This window comes from Salmo trutta, chromosome 1, assembly GCF_901001165.1.
Source record: "Salmo trutta chromosome 1, fSalTru1.1, whole genome shotgun sequence".
Lineage (NCBI taxonomy): Eukaryota > Metazoa > Chordata > Actinopteri > Salmoniformes > Salmonidae > Salmo > Salmo trutta.
Window position 1 is genome coordinate 12,112,039 of NC_042957.1, and position 17,697 is coordinate 12,129,735.

Genomic DNA, 17,697 nt, shown 5'->3' on the forward strand with positions numbered 1-17,697 from the left:
CTACCAGATGTGGCTGCTAGGAGGCAGAAACTCACATCAGCTTCCCTCCATGTGCTTAAGATTCTGCACTTTTTTTGTCTTGCATGATGGCCCATCGCAAAAGCAGTCAATATTATAGCACATTAGTCACTAATGGGAAAGCAGAATCCTCCTTTCAAGATGGGCTAAAGTGGAACACGGTCATTGGCTTGTCATTAGTTGAAAACTAACTGTGTTCAAGGAATGTTCTGCATATTTATTCAGATAAAATCCAAATAGATGAGTGTGTTGATGAGCAGTGGAGGGTTTTAAGGGGTGAATGAATCGAAAGCCTCCATACATACTGCTCTTTGTTGCAGTGTATGGAACATTCAAGTGTTAGATAAATAGAGATCATTATGGAAAAAGGTTAGGCCTAAAGTTGACTTGAAAGATCAATGTAATTTTTTAAAGCAAACATTTACTCCCTGATTCGTCAAAAGCGGAAACACGTCTGTGCAGTTTACATGTTTATCACTCATGTATCTTTTGAACTTAACGTTTTGCAAGAATAGGGAGGTACACAATTAAAGAAGATACAATGTCTCTACTCCATAAAGCCTTATAATCCAGTGCTATCCAATTCATTATAACTTCATCAAGCTCTCAATTTACATAAATGCAGCTGAATTCTTCACCCGTATCACAGAGCTGATGAGTGTGACAGGTGCACTAGGTTGTAATAATAGGAAATATCTTATTGCAATAATATTCTGTCAGAGTGAATTATCTTAAATGTAGTTGAAAGTCCTACACTTCTACAATGGGCTCCCATGTTTTCACACTTATTTGTCCATGTGTCTGTCAAGCTAACCCAGTCAGTCTGTCTGTCAAGCTAACCCAGTCAGTCTGTCTGTCAAGCTAACCCAGTCAGTCTATCTGTCAAACTAACCCAGTCAGTCTGTCTGTCAAGCTAACCCAGTCAGTCTGTCTGTCAAGCTAACCCAGTCAGTCTGTCTGGGAGGTGTCTGTGTTGTCTGTGTCTGTTGGAGCTAGTGTAACAAATTACTTGTGTTATGGATAGCTAATCTTGGTTAGCCCAGAAGTAAAATCTTGCGTAATTTGGTCAGCTGCGTGATCAACTTCTTGGTCTATACTCGTTAGAAATTGAGAGTTCCGATCTGTGTGGGCACACGTGTGAAGCACTCGACACAAAGCAGTTTAAGCACTGCCTTCGCCCAATCCTGATACATCCATATCCAGTGACGATAACCCAAAGACTGGAACTACTGCAGCTCGTTATCTCACGCATCGCATTCTTTGGTCTAAACGCAGGGAGATTAATGGACAGTTTACGTAGTGTAGCTCAGTTGGTAGAGCATGGTGCTTGCAACGCCAGGGTGGTGGGTTCGTATTCCCAGGGGGGACCAGTATGAAAAAAGTATGAAAATGTATACACTCACCACTGTAAATCGCTCTGGATAAGAGTGTTTGCTACATGACGTAAATGTAGTTCTTTGGTTTTATTGTTTTGTACCTCTTCACTTATTATAATCAATAAGACAGCTATTTCCTGTCTTACATCACCATACTCAGTATGCATTAGTCATATTTATTATATCTCTCTTTGGCACTCGGATCCCCTACCCTGCATCACGTATGACTGTCCTATGGATACGGCTGAAAACAATATTCCCTTTGCAGGGCATTTGTCATATTCATATTAAGATTCCACTTGGCTATAAGAGGAATCTGAGTTTCTAGTACTGCTGCTCTGACAATCTATGTCAAAGCCATCGAATACAAAGCATTAGATGATGAGGACTTACATTGAAGATGTCTATCGCAGTGGTGTTACATAGATGGATGGCTCTTATGCGTTCCCCAAACAGTGTGTATGCTGCAGGGCTAGAGCTGTATTATTGGAAGCCGGAACTCGTTATGCAATAAATCCTAACTGCACTGTACAAGGGACTTATTTGACCACTGCATGTACAGTAATTCCATATCCATCAGATTCTCAGAATTCCTGTAGCTATTTACAAAGTACATAGAATTACAATGTACATAGAATTTCTGTGTTAGAGCTGATTGGAGTGTGTTGCCATGTGTAAACTGATCAGAATGTGTGTGTGTGTGTGTCCTGTGTGTTCTCCAGGTTAACCATTCCCTCTGGTGTGGTGGTCAGAGACGTGCAGGCTGTGATTGATGGGTGGCGCCCTGTGAGTGAACCTATGGCAGTGAAACCACACAATACAGGTAAGTAGCACCGAGCAGTGCACAGGTGTTTGGAATCCACTTACCTCACACACCTACAGCAGAGCCAATCCCTGCGGGCCTTAACCTTACTGGTACGAAAACAAAGTTCTCTAGAGGAAAAACAAAGGTTGAGAAATCATTTAAAGGCTTTCGGTTCTAAAGAAGAAAGTATTGGGAAAGGAAGTGTTTGGGTGGAATGAGGTGGTACGAGGCTGGACTGATGATTGTTGTTTGTGTTGGCGTGGCTGAGTGAGGAGTGTTGAGGAGTATTGGACACATACTGTAGAAGCATGCAGGTTCCCTAGGGTTTATGATTTCTCTCAGACTAACCCCTGGGTGCCCTTAAGACAAGGGGGAGGAAAGGCTCCAGCTCCTGCAGCCTCCTGGTTATTGAAAGTCAGCAGGCACTCTTTCTCAAGGATTACGGTGGATTTTGACCCTGACCACATCAAATCAAATCTATAACCCCCTGGGGGTGCAAGAGCTGACCAAGGTCAGGACAGTCTGCCATGAAATGCATGAAGCTGAAAATCAAGAATTTTAAGATACTTTTTGTTATTGAGCACAGACCTCAAAAAAGTTGGTTGGAGGTCAGGTCAATTCTGGTGTTTGGATAAAAGTTAAGTTTGAGTCTGTGTTGTGTTGTGCGCGGAAATATGTTGAAGATTTAAACATGCCTTTTGTCTTGCTACCCAGGTACAGCCAAAGGTTTTCAAAAGTATTGTGTCCCTACTGTATATGCCTTCCCAGAATGATTTGTTTCATTTTCACAGAAAAACGTCAATTACAACTTTTTCAATTCTGCACAATTATCTCTTCAAGTGAATAGAAAAACAGCAGGAGGAATTTCAAGCCCTTATCCCTTTACCCTAAACCGGGTGCTGCTGAATCGAAGTTCACCAATCATTGCTGCTTTCAACATCGAAGTAAATGAATAGTCTACTACCGCTACACTGGGGACTTATTGCTTGATATGTTACAGTAAACTACACTCTTTCGCTGTATCTTTTCAGCAGCAAGACTTTTTCTCTGTTCTTGATATGGGGTGTTTCCTGGCTTCTGTTGTGAACACAGCTCCAGCTGCCCAGGTCCATGGTGTGAGAAGGACGTACCTCTCTGACACGTCCACCACGGGTAACCTTGCATTATGAGTCTCAGTAAGGCTTCCTCTGGCGGGAGTGGAGGATAAGATCTCTGGTTGTGAATTGGGAAATTGTTACAGCTATTACTGAGAGGTAAAATATGGGCAGTATGTAGGAGCATAACAGACGGCAGCCATTTTGAAACTGCTATAGCCTAACTGTGCCCAGCTGTGTCCTGTGTTTTCCATGTAGACCAAATAAATCAATCAACAATGCGGGGTAAAAACAATACAGTGGACCATGCAGTAGGGGAGGATCCATGTTTTATTACACCTGTCTTGTTGCCAATAAAAGGTGATATGCCATCTTAATCAGAGTTGGACAGAGAAGGGAAGAGAAAGGAGATGTATGATGGTAGAATCCCGCCCTGTCCGTGAAACTACATCCGCCAGGATTTGAGAGGAGGAATCCCGTCGAATTTCATGGGCAGTTCTAAGATTGATACACTCTGCTTCGGTGGTTTCTCTGTCTCTTTGAGGAGAAGGGACTGAGAAAGTAAAGCACACTAACTCCTCTCCTGCAGGACATTTAATCGCATGGCTGTTAAAGCAATCCGCAACTCATTGCAATAAAACCTTCTCTGTCCCTTTAAAATCAAATTGATTGCTTCAAAAGACTATCATTTTATAAGACAGAAGAACTCATTGTAAAGTATTTTTAGAGGGAAACTGTGATTACTGTAAAACTCTAAAATCATATAATGTACATAATATCTATTTTCTTCTACAGCGTTTTGGGCTATTTGCTCAGACAAAGAAAATCCACTTTCACAGAAAGAAAAGTGCAGGGTTAGGATTGTACTCTTATTATAATGATGCCATAACTCCTACACAACAATGACTGAGATAAAGCCTTGCATAATCCAATAAGAATAGATTTGACAACAGTTTGTTTGTCTGAGGATACTCATTCCTCTCTTTTCTAAGAGAACATAATGTTGTGTGTTTGTGCATGTGTGTTTTTAATTTTACTATCCTTGTGGGGGACCAGAAGTCCTCACAAGGATATTAAAACAAGGAAAAGAGCTATTTTAGGCTTAGGGGTTAGGGTTTGGGTTTAAGGTTAGGGTTAGGGAAAATAGGATTTTGAATGGGAATTAATTGTTTGGTCCCCACAAGGATAGTAAAACAAATGTGTGTGTGTGTATATATGTGCGTGTGTGCGTGCGCTTGCCTGCGTGCCTTTGTGCGCGTGCATGTGTGTGTGTGTGTGGGCACTAGATGTGCGTGTCTGACAGTACAGGCTATTCCATCCTATCTTTTCTAAGAGAGTAGGAGGATAACATGATGTTATTAGCTGCTAGAGGAGCCAGCTGAATGAGGCACTAGCACAAGGTTAATGGGTATTACATCTGAGGGTACAAATACGAATGACTCTCTTGACAAACAGAAATGATTTATTGCATGGACATCATTGTGCTGGATCATTTCACTCGTCACAGCCAGGGAATAGAAACCATTTTCCTCTATTCTCTATCATTTGAGGACAATTTGAAACAATGAAATGTATATCTTTTTTTACATTATTGTAAGTAAAAATCTACGTCTTTGTTAAAGCGTCTGAATGCTACTACATAGTGTAAACAGCAGTGTTAAAGAGTCTGAATGCTACTACATAGTGTGAACAGCAGTGTTAAAGAGTCTGAATGCTACTACATAGTGTAAACAGCAGTGTTAAAGAGTCTGAATGCTACTACATAGTGTAAACAGCAGTGTTAAAGAGTCTGAATGCTACTACATAGTGTAAACAGCAGTGTTAAAGAGTCTGAATGCTACTACATTAGTGTAAACAGCAGTGTTAAAGAGTCTGAATGCTACTACATAGTGTAAACAGCAGTGTTAAAGAGTCTGAATGCTACTACATAGTGTAAACAGCAGTGTTAAAGGGTCTGAATGCTACTACATAGTGTAAACAGCAGTGTTAAAGAGTCTGAATGCTACTACATTAGTGTAAACAGTAGTGTTAAAGAGTCTGAATGCTACTACATAGTGTAAACAGCAGTGTTAAAGAGTCTGAATGCTACTACATTAGTGCAAACAGCAGTGTTAAAGAGTCTGAATGCTACTACATTAGTGTAAACAGCAGTGTTAAAGAGTCTGAATGCTACTACATTAGTGTAAACAGCAGTACACAATAGATCCCTCTGCAGTATCATGTCTGGAACCATCCATATTACTTGTTGTTCTACTCAGTGTTGTTGTTTGACTCCTGGAACAGTCATGTGAAGCTGGTGTCTTTGTGTCAGTGGTCCAGAGCAGTCAGAGAGAGAGAGAGAGAGAGTGTACACACATTTGAGCGCACGCATGCACGCACAGACACACACACACACACACACACACACAGTCAGATGTGCCTTACCCAAACACGTGTTCACCACTGGCTATGTCTGATTTTCTCTTGCAGAGATACTCCACATTAATCTGAATACATTTAATCAGCCTTATCATTGCTGTTCTAAGGAGATACAGTATGTCATTGCTGGGTATCCTTGGGGGAATCCCCCAAATTGGAGAGAAGATATGGACACCAATGGAACCCAACATAATAGTCAAGATTAAGAATCGTCTCTATGTCTCCATCAGAAGAGGACAACTCTGTATTTTCTCCATCTTAAAGGGACCCATTTTGCCCCGTTTGTTCCTCTGCGAGCTTCTGTGAGGTGTTTGGTTTTCATCCAAAAGGATTAGTTATTTAATGCCGACAGCCAGTGCGTAGGTTTTTTGCTGCAATGTTCTGGAGAGTTGTGCTGTTGTGGAGAGTGCAGCGGTTGTATGGGGAGGTAGAGCTCCTCTGTAATCCTTCCTTCTGTCTTAATGCCAGCAGCGGGACTCTGTGTCCAACCGGCGGAGGAATACGTGTGGGAGAGCGAGGGGATAAACACTTGCTGTGGTAGAGAAAACCATTCAAATGGAAGAAAGAACAGACCCACCAGCTCTCTGTTTTGTGTGGGCACAGACATGCATACACATATGCACACGTGCACACACACGTAACAGTGTTGCTTCCATCCCTCTCCTTGCCCCAACCTGGGCTTGAACCAGAGACCCTCTGCACACATCGACAACAGTCATCGTTACCTTTTAGAGGTCTTCACAGTTCCAAAAAGTTGGACCCGTTCCGAAATGGACCTGGGGCTTTCACACCCAGACCCGATATACATAAATGTTTTAAATATAGAGACCTGTTCCGAACGGACCCGAGGACAACTAGACTTGTTCCTTATAGACCTGTTCGGATCCAAATTAATGACATATTGTGAGAGAAATTGTGTATTTACCTGATTTATTTGATATTAATGGTTAACAATTCATATCTAACTAATAGTAAGACATTTCTGTCTTGCTAGTGTCTGTGTTTTTATGGTATCCACTCTAGTGCCCTGCAGCTAATCTGGGCGTATGGTCACCAGAGATGGCTTGAGCTGACAAATGAGTTAAAGACTGCATTACATAGCTTAGGAGTAGAACAATCCCTCACTGTCTCAAAATCATCATTGCATCTGCAAGACTAAGCCAGGGTGGGGTTAAGACAATACCCCCCCCCCCCTTGCAGAAGACAGGATGAACCCAAAGTGGCTTATGATGCCCCAATCTGCATTGGAGGGGTGGAACCAACCATGACTAAGCATTCTTAGTGTCAGTTATAAACTCAGAAGAAAAATATTTTCAGCAAACTTAACATGTGTAAATATTTGTATGAACATAACAAGATTCAACAACTGAGACATAAACTGAACAAGTTCCACAGACATGTGACTAACAGAAATTGAATAATGTGTCCGTGAATAAAGGGGGGGTCAAAATCAAAACAGTCCGTGTCTGGTGTGAACCCGCTCGGGTCCCAGATTTGTTCTCAGGTATTCATGTACAGGTGGGTCCGTAAATACCTCTATTACCTATCGCTCCACAAAATCTTCAGCCCTTGGAGAGCAACGATATCAACTACTTCAAGGACTCTGTGCAAGTTACATCACTGATTGAAACGCTACTAGCGCACACCGCTAACTAGTTAGCCATCTCACACCGGTTACACTCGTCCCCTTTTTGACCTCCTTCTCCGCCGCAGCAAGTGGTGTGAGTCAACATCATCAATATAACAGTATTGCTTCCATCCCTCTCCTTTCCTCAACTTCGGCATGAACCAAGGACCCTCTAAACAACAGTCACCTTCAAAGTACCGTTACCTATCATGCCACAAAAGCCACAGAGCAAGGGAATCAACAACTTCAAGCTCTCAGAACGAGAGACATCCCATTTGAAAAGCTACTAGCTTGCACCTCTAACTAGCTAGCCATTTCACACCAGCTACACACACACACGTGTACACAGAAAAACATGCACAGACATACACACACAGTTAGGGCTTTAACCTTTCTGGCCTACAGCCAGTGAAATTGCAGGGTGCCAAATTCAAACAACAGAAATCTCATAATTAAAATTCCTCAAACATACAAGAATTATACAGCATTTTAGAGATAAACTTCTCGTTAATCCAACCACAGTGTCCGATTTCAAAAAGGCTTTACGGTGAAAGCACACCATGCTATTATGTTAGGTCAGCGCCTAGCCACAAAAACCATACAGCCATTTTCCAAAGAAGGAGCGGTGTCACAAAAGTCAGAAATAGAGTTAGAATTAATCACTAACCTTTGATGATCTTCATCTGATGGCACTGCCAGGACTCCATGTTAGACAATAAATGTTCGTTTTGTTCGATAAAGTTCATCTTTATGTCCAAATACCTCCTTTTTGTTCGCGTGTTTAGTCCAATAATCCAAATGCACAAAGAGCGGGCACAAGTCTACACAAAAAGTCAAAAAAATTCAATTTGAGTTCGTAGAAACATGTCAAATGATGTTTCTAATCAATCCTTAGGGTGTTTTTATCATAAATATTCAATAATGTTTCAACTGGACAATACTGTTTTCATTAGAAAGGAAAGGGAATGAAGCTCGCGCTCACGGCCACGCGCATGACTAAACTAAAGGCTTTCACCTGGGCCATCTGCTTAGAGTGCTCTTATTTGCTTCCCTTTCACAATAGAAGCATGAAACAACTTCTAAAGACTGTTGACATCTAGTGGAAGCCTTAGGAAGTGCAATCTGACCCCACAGACACTGGATATTCGATAGGCATTCACTTGAAAACTACAAACCTCCCACTTCCTGATTTTTCTCAGGTTTTCGCTTGCCATATGAGTTCTGTTATACTCACAGACATTATTTTAACAGTTTTGAAAACTTTAGAGTGTTTTATATCCAAATCTACTAATTATATGTATATTCTAGCTTCTGGACCTGAGTAACAGGCAGTTTACTCTGGGCACGCTTTTCATCCAAACTTCCCAATGCTGCCCCCTATCCCTAATGAGTTCATTAATTAAGCATTTAGTAGGGTTACTTCTGCAACACTTCTTCTTGAGTACAATATAGGTCACAGTCTGCATTGATAATCACAATGCTGCTGTGATCATTGAAGTTGTTTGTGAGTGTGTCCACCCTGAGCACATACATTATATTACACAACACCACTTCAGGCAGTCTGCAGAGGAGGCCTGATGGATCCCAGTGGCAGCTGTCACCATGCCTAAGAAGCCAAGCTGAGGATAATTATTGATAATTGCTTTGGGAGCCATTATTTTCCCCGTTCCACCGGCCACACAACATGGCGCTGTGTGTGTGTGTGCAGAGGGGGTTTAGTGTGACCAAGACAACTGGAAAACACAAACGGAGATCTATTTCTGCTGCCTGCAAGCTCTGACAGAAAAGCCTCTGTTGCTTTTTGTTGCTATTTCATAGATTTCTCCAAGGGGATACCCTAGCTTAATTGGATGGAGAGGCTTTAGTCCCAGTCACTCAAATGCCATTGGTTGATTCTCTCTGTGTAAGCAAATCCATGTGAGTGCTGATGGCTTATATTTTCCATAGTTACTTAAGACTCAGTAAAGAGTGTCGATCATTTCACAGTTATAGTAGTCCAGCAGGGTAATTTCAGTCATTTCACAGTTATAGTAGTCCAGCAGGGTAATTTCAGTCATTTGTAGTTGTTATGCTCTTAGGTGTTACGGAAATTGACCCACTATGCTGTTTACTTTCTGCATCTACACCATATCGCTGAGTCTACCTTTAATGAAATAGATTCTGTGAATTACATTTATTGTATAAACAGTACCTTGTCAGCATTTGTATCCGTCATGTGTGGATGTTGCTGTTTATATGTTTACTATATATATGTATATATAGTGAGCACCATAATTCATTGAACAGTGACCATTTTTTTGTTATTTTGGTTCTGTACTCTAGCACTTTGAGTTTGAAAGGATACAATGACAATGAGGGTGAAGTACAGACTGTAATTTTTAATTTTAAGGTATTTTCATACATATCGGATGAACCGTTTAGAAATTATAGAAGCTTTTGTACATAGTCCCCCTCCCATTTTCAGGCATCAAAAAACGTTGGACAGTTTAACCTAATGTAGAATAAAGTAATAATTGTTAATATTTGGTTGCATATCCTTTGCATGCAATGACTGCTTGAAGTCTGCAATGCATCGACATCACCAGACGCTGGGTATCTTCCCTGGTGATGCTCTGCCAGGCCTGTACTGCAGCCATCTTCATTTCCTGCTTGTTTCGGGGACTTATTGTCTTCAGTCTCCTCTTCAGCATGTAAAATGCATGTTCAATTGGATTCAGATCCGGTGATTGACTCGGCCAGACAAGGATTTTCCACTTTTTGGCCTTCAAAAACCCCTTCGTTGCTCTAGCAGTATGTTTAGGTTCATTGTCTTGTTGCATGATGAAGTTCCGTCCAATGAGTTTGGAGGCATTTGGTTTTATCTGAGTAGATAAAATATTTCTGTAGACTTCCGAATTCATTGTTCTACTTCTGTCTGCAGTCACATCATCGATGAAGACAAGTGAGCCTGCTCCACTGGCAGCCATACAGGCCCAAGCCATAACACCCCCTCCACCATGTTTCACGGATGAGGTGATATGCTTTGGATCATGGGCATGTCTTTTTTTTCTCCACAATTTCCTCTTTCCATCACTCTGGTACATGTTAATCTTTGTCTCATCTGTCCACAATACTTTTTTCCAGAAATCTTGGGGCTCTTTTAGGTGCTTTTTAGCAAACTGTAATCTCGCCTTTCTGTTCTTCAGGCTTATCAGTGGTTTGCATATTGTAGTGCACCCTCTGTAGTCCTGCTGGTGTAGTCTTTTATGTACGGTAGGCTTTGACACATCTACACCTACATCCAGAAGAGTGTTTTTGATCTGTTGGGCTGTTGTCAGGGGGGTTTTCTTCACCATAGAGAGTATTCTCCGGTCATGCACTACAGTAGTCTTCCTCAGACTACCGGGTCTTTTGAGATAATTGAGTTCATCGGTTGTTTTTTTCTTGTTAATGATGAACCAAACTGTTGACTTGGGCATGCCCAGGGTTTTTGCAATGTTCCTGATTGATTGATTTTCATTTCTGAGCCTTATGACGGCCAGCTTCATTTGCATCGACACTGCTGTCTTCCTCATGTTGTCACACCCCAACAACAACCTACAAAGGCAATAGCAAAGCAAAGTCTAGAATCAATAGCAAAGTCTAGAATCAATACTATTCATCAACAACTCTCCTGCATTCGACACAAATGAATACACCTGCCTAACGACACACATCTGTGAAGCCAATTCAACAAATACTTGTAGTACCTTAAAATGGGGGAACCATGTACAAAAGGTGCTGTCATTTCTAAACGGTTCATCTGATATGTATGAAAATACCCTCAAATTAAAGCTGACAGTCTGCACTTCACCCTCATTGTCATTGTATCCTTTCAAACTCAAAGTGCTAGAGTACAGAACCAAAATAACAAAAAAATGGTCACTGTCCAATGAATTATGGTGCTCACTGTATATATATATATATATATATATATATATATCTTTATCTTATCCGACCTGCCACAACTGAAGTAATTCAATTATGTATTTTATTTTATTTTTAGATCACTCTACTAATATATATTTTTGAGATGTTTTAACTTCCCTGGGCGTCCCACCTAGTCAACAGCCAGTGGAATTGCGTGGCGCGAAATACAAATACCTCAAAAATACTATAACTTCAATTTCTCAAACATATGACTATTTTACACCATTTTAAAGACAAGATTCTCGTTAATCTAACCACATTGTCCGATTTCAAAAGGCTTTACAGCAAAAGCAAAACATTAGATTATGTCAGGAGAGTACCCTGCCAAAAATAATCACACAGCCATTTTCCAAGCAAGCATATATGTCACAAAAACCAAAAGCACAGCTAAATGCAGCACTTAGCTTTGATGATCTTTATCAGATGACACTCCTAGGACATTATGTTATACAATACATGCATGTTTTGTTCAATCAAGTTCATATTTATATCAAAAAACAGCTTTTTATATTAGCATGTGATGTTCAGAACTAGCATACCCACCGCAAACTTCCGGTGAATTTACTAAATTACTCACAATTAACGTTTACAAAATACATAACAATTATTTTAAGAATTATAGATACAGAACTCCTTTATGCAATCACGGTGTCAGATTTTAAAATAGCTTTTTGGCGAAAGCACATTTTGCAATATCCTGAGTAGATAGCTCGGCCATCACAGGCTAGCTAATTTGACACCCACCAAGTTTGGCGCTTACTAAACTCAGAATTACTATTAGAAAAATTTGATTACCTTTGCTGTTCTTCGTCAGAATGCACTCCTACTTCAACAACAAATGTTGTTTTGGTTCCAAATAATCCATAGTTATATTCAAATAGCTCCGTTTTGTTCGTGCGTTCAGGTCTCTATCCGAAGGGTGACACGCGAGCGCATTTCGTGACAAAAAAATTCTAAATATTCCATTACCTTACTTCGAAGCATGTCAAACGCTGTTTAACATATATTTTTATGCTATTTTTCTCGTAAAATAGCGATAATATTCCAACCGGGCGACGTTGTATTCATTCAAAGGCTGAAAGAAAAAAATGGAGAATTCTCATGAATGCGCATCTCCAGTGTCACTGTTCCCAGCCTGACCACTCACAAAATCTCCTGCTGTTCTTTGCCCAGAGACAGGAGACACGTCATTCCACTTTCTGGCGCCTTCTGAGAGCCAGTGGAAGCCTTAGAAAATGTCACGTTACAGCAGAGATGCTGTATTTTCGATAGAGATGCAACAGAAGGACAAGAAATTGTCAGACAGGGCACTTCCTGTATGGAATCTTCTCAGGTTTTGGCCTGCCATATGAGTTCTGTTATACTCACAGACACCATTCAAACAGTTTTAGAAACTTTAGAGTGTTTTCTATCCAAATCTTTTAATTATATGCATATTCTCGTTTCTGGGCAAGAGTAGTAACCAGTTTAAATCGGGTAAGTTTTTTATCCGGCCGTGCAAATACTGCCCCCTAGCCCCAACAGGTTAAACATATGCTGTATGTGTGACACTCAATATTGGTATCCCCTGTACCTACCAGTCACTAGGCACATTTACACCTTAGCCCAGGGATAAGAGCCTCCTTAGCCTTGGGCTAGGGCAGATTTTAGCCCACGTCTAAGCGAGTGTTCACACTTGCACATTCTAAAGTGGGTTAGCACAAACCTTAGCCCAGGGCTAGCTGGCCCTGCTCCTGAGCTTTCCGAAAAGGGATACCCCAAAAAACACGGTACCAAAAAAGCCTGTGCGAAAGACGGTCAATCCTTAGAATGCTCACTGTCCAATCACCAAAGCTGTACTGTCACTTAATGTACATATGCTCATGATACCAGTAATGTGTTCTGCATGTATTCATCCTTCCATCTGAGGACAAAAAACAAAATATTTTAATCGGTGCAAAAAACATTGGTTGCTATGCTTAACAAAAATGATTACTTTGCATGCTGGCTAACTTCTTCTCACTTAGCCAAGCAACACACTGCCCCTGGAAAAGCAGCAAATTCTCCTCTGTTTTCCTCTGTTTTCATAGCTATTGACATTCATTTGGATATATCCATGATAATACTTGTTGCATGATTTCACCTGGATCAGTAAAGTTGATTTCTCATTCGTGCACAGCATTCTCTGTACAGGGACGAGATTTGAATTTCAAAAGTGAAACATTGTTTCAGAGGTCGGATAGGCAGACCGCAAGCTTTATACAAACTATCACTGTTGGAAATCAAATGCTAGGCTAGAATCAAGAGGAAATCAAATGCTGGGCTAGAAGCAAGAGGAAATCAAATGCTGGGCAAGAAGCAAGAGGAAATCAAATGCTGGGCTAGAAGCAAGAGGACATCAAATGTTGGGCTTGAAGCAAGAGGAAATCATGTGTTAATAAATGTCTAATTGCTTGTAACATTGGTTGCATGTCAGAGATAGAATGTTGGTTGCGTGTCAGAGATAGAATGTTGGTCACGTGGCAGAGATAGAATGTTGGTCGCGTGGCAGAGATAGAATGTTGGTCGCGTGGCAGAGATAGAATGTTGGTCGCGTGGCGCAGAGATAGAATGTTGGTCTCGTGGCAGAGATAGAATGTTGGTCGCGTGGCAGAGATAGAATGTTGGTCTCGTGGCAGAGATAGAATGTTGGTCGTGTGGCAGAGATAGAATGTTGGTCGCGTGGCAGAGATAGAATGTTGGTCTCGTGGCAAAGATAGAATGTTGGTCTCGTGCAGAGATGGAATCTTGTTCTCGTGGCAGAGATAGAATGTTGGTCTCGTGGCAGAGATAGAATGTTGGTCTCGTGGCAGAGACAGAATGTTGGTCACATGTTGTGTTTGTCCGTTAGCCCAGGGCTTTGGAATACAAGTGTGAATCCTTAGCCCAGGGCTAAAGCATAGCCCAGGGTTAACTAATGCTTGTGTGAACACAGGCTAAGCTAGCCCAAGGCCAGTCTAACCCAGGGCCAAGAACAATGCAAGGTGAAAAGGCCTACTGTGGGTCTACTCTGCTACTGAGTCCTGAGATGGGTTAGGTCTGTATTGAAAATCTGCCACGATAATAACTTTACTTCCCACGAGTCGACATAATTGCATCTTCGTGAGCGTTCCATTATCCCTGTATGAAATGCCTCGTCATTATTTCTTGAGTGACTTATTGTTTAGGTATTGCCTACATCCCAGGAAGGGATTCCGCTTATTTATCTTCTCATCTCTTTCACAGCAGTGCTGTGTGGCTCCAATTCAGATGGAAAGGCAAAGCACTAACCCCATCATGACATCCACCATCTCATCCTACAGTCTTATCAGTATATTCCATTTTCCATCTCTACGGATTGCATTCTTGGATTTCACCCTATACAGTGTTCTTATGATTATTGTTTGGGAAGTTTCAAAGAGACAATGGAATACCATTTTGTTTCTGGCCAGATGGGACTTCTTCACAGGCTAGCTATAACCCCCTCTGGGCAGCCACTTCATATCCACTGCAGTGACTCCACTGTAATTTCATTATTCCAATGAAGTATATACTGTGTGTAAATATATATATATATATATATATATATATATAGTAGAGAGGCACAGATAAACATAAATACTTTGTATGTATAGGGGGTAGATCATCTTTAATATTGCAGATATATTGTAGCTTCCATCAATGTAATTGTCTGCATCACTTCCAATCCCCCATATATTTAACCCTACCACCCCTCCCCTAATTGGTGTAAACTAGTGAACACAATGCTTAGGCTTCTACTTCCAGTTTATACATACTATAAACTTTACGGACACAGTCTATTTCACAATAGTTATATTTTGTTTGTTTTTACTCCTGTCCTTCATCTAACGTTAACCTCTCCCATCTATTTATTTCACAAAAGTGCTGAACCTTGATACTTTTTAAGGACACAGTATGTTTTACATGAGTTATTTTAGTTGTTATTAGTTGTTATTATTCCCAACCTTCGGCTCCATTCAACCCCTCCCATCTATTTCTTAACACCATCCACATTGGATTTAACACCATCCACATTGGATTTAACACCATCCAGATTGAATTTAACACCATCCACATTGGATTTAACACCATCCATATTGGCTTTAACACAATCCATATTGGATTTAACACAATTTACATTGGATTTAAGGCCATCCACATTGGATTTAACGCCATCCACATTGAATTTAACACCATCCACATTGAATTTAACACCATCCACATTGGATTTAACACCATCCACATTGGATTTAACACCATCCACATTGGATTTAACACCATCCACATTGGATTTAACACCATCCACATTGGATTCAACACCATCCACATTGGATTTAACACCGATTGACTATGACTTTTCAAATCACCCTGTAGAGCTATCTGCAGAGTTAGCTCCAGGTAAATGTTGCAATTCTTCATCCATTCCTGGACGTGTGACCAAAAACAAGCTACATATGGACAGTACCAAAACAAATGATCTAATGATTCTGTCTCTTCGCATAAAAATCTGCAGAGCTGGGAAGGTTGTATCCCCCATATATATAACATTCTCCCCATATATATAACATTCTATTGGTTGCAAGAATTTTGGATATTAATTTGAAAAATTCAAAGTTTTGAATCAGGCGTTGTTTTGCGTATCAGTTCATAAACCATGTGCCATGAAATCGGTATGTTGAAAATCTCTTCCCAACTATTTTGTAATCTATATGGCACAGCTGTCAATTTTTGGTCCTTAAATGAAACTTTTTTATTTTTCTTAATTTTCTTTAACCAATTATGGTCTTTAATGCAGGGCTGACAGACAGGTTCCCTACTTTTTCCCCCTTCCACTTTCCTCTTCCATTTTTATGGCAATGCTGCAATTAGTTGCAGTTTTGGGTAAATTTGATATTTCCATATATTTGTGTTAGCTGCATGTGTGACATAACTCCACCAGTCCTATTTATGATATAATTTACAAAGATGATACCTTTTTTAAACATTTAAAAAAATATATATATATTTTTAAATCAATTAGTATATTTGAGTTTAACCACAGTATTTGTTGTATTATTTTTTTCAGTTTTTTTCTGGTGGATTAAATTGAAATTGCAAACAACTTTCTATGGCTTGTTGTAAAAATAGCGATATTTGGGAGATTATTTCCTTTTCAAATAACTGAAAGTGCAAGGTTGTAATCTGAATAAAGGGAAAAAGGCCATTCTTGAACATGGGTTGAGACATTCTTATTAATTTGCTAGAGAACCAGTTCGGATTTAAGTATAACTTTTGTATGACTGAAACCTTTAGTGAGAGGTCGAATGCTTTAATATTAATATTTAATAATTTGTGCCCACCCGAATTTATATTAATTCTATAAATAGGCCGTTTAATTTTGTCTGACTTGTCGTTCCAAAGAAAATTGAATCTTTTTCCTCATATAATTTAATTAACTGTTTGGTAAGTTGTAGGCAAGACCATAAGCAAATAGGTAAACTGGAATATGACTAAAGATTTAATCAGGATGATTTTTCCACAAATAGACAGGTATTTTTGCTAGGTGTAGCAAGATCTTATGTATTTTCGTTAACTTTCTATTAAAATGTATTGGAGTGAGATCATTTATATATTTTGGGATATGTATACCGACTATGTCCACATCACCATCACACCATTTTATTGGTAAACTGCACGGTAATGTAAATGTTGTATTTTTTGTGATCCAATATGTAATAAAGCACAACAATTTTGTTGTAATCCAGAGAGGTTAGAAAAAGTATCTATATTCTCTATGAGGCTGTGGAGGGATCCAAATTGTGGATTTAAAAGAAAACATGAATCATCAGCATACAATGACACCTTTGTTATTAAGCCCTGGATTTCTAACCCCTTGATATTATTGTTGGATCATAGCTAACATTTCGATGGCCATAATAAATAGATATGCCGATAGTGGACAACCTTGTTTTACTCATCTTGACAGTTTAAAACTTTCTGTAGGCCGTCATTGTAAATAAGAATTTGCATAGTTAAATAAAGGTTAAATATACATATATTTTTAAACTATACATTACTTCAAAAAAAATTACCCCCTTTTCTCCACAATTGGTAGTTACAGTCTTGTCCCATCGCTGCAACTCCCGTACAGACTCGGGAGAGGCGAAGGTTGAGAGCCGTGTATCCTCCGAACATGACCCCGCCAAGCCGCACTGCTTCTTTGACACAATGCTCGCTTAACCCGGAAGCCAGCCACACTAATGTGTCGGAAGAAACACCTGACGACCGTATCAGCTTGCATGCTCCCCGCCCGCCACAGTAGTCACTAGAGCGCGATGGAACAAGGACATCCCGGCCGGCCAAACCCTCCCCTAACCCAGACGATGCTGGGCCAATTGTGTGCCGCCTCATGGG

General features: G+C 40.3%; 1 protein-coding gene across 1 annotated transcript in view; it reads left to right on the top strand.

Annotated features, from left to right (window-relative positions):
• LOC115162214 (leucine-rich repeat and fibronectin type-III domain-containing protein 2-like) overlaps nt 1-17,697 on the top strand; it is a 131,578-nt gene that overhangs the window by 83,641 nt on the left and 30,240 nt on the right. The window contains exon 3 of the mRNA XM_029713345.1: nt 2,117-2,217. The gene's annotated coding sequence lies outside the window, so the exon portion shown is untranslated. The remainder of the gene's footprint in view (nt 1-2,116; nt 2,218-17,697) is intronic.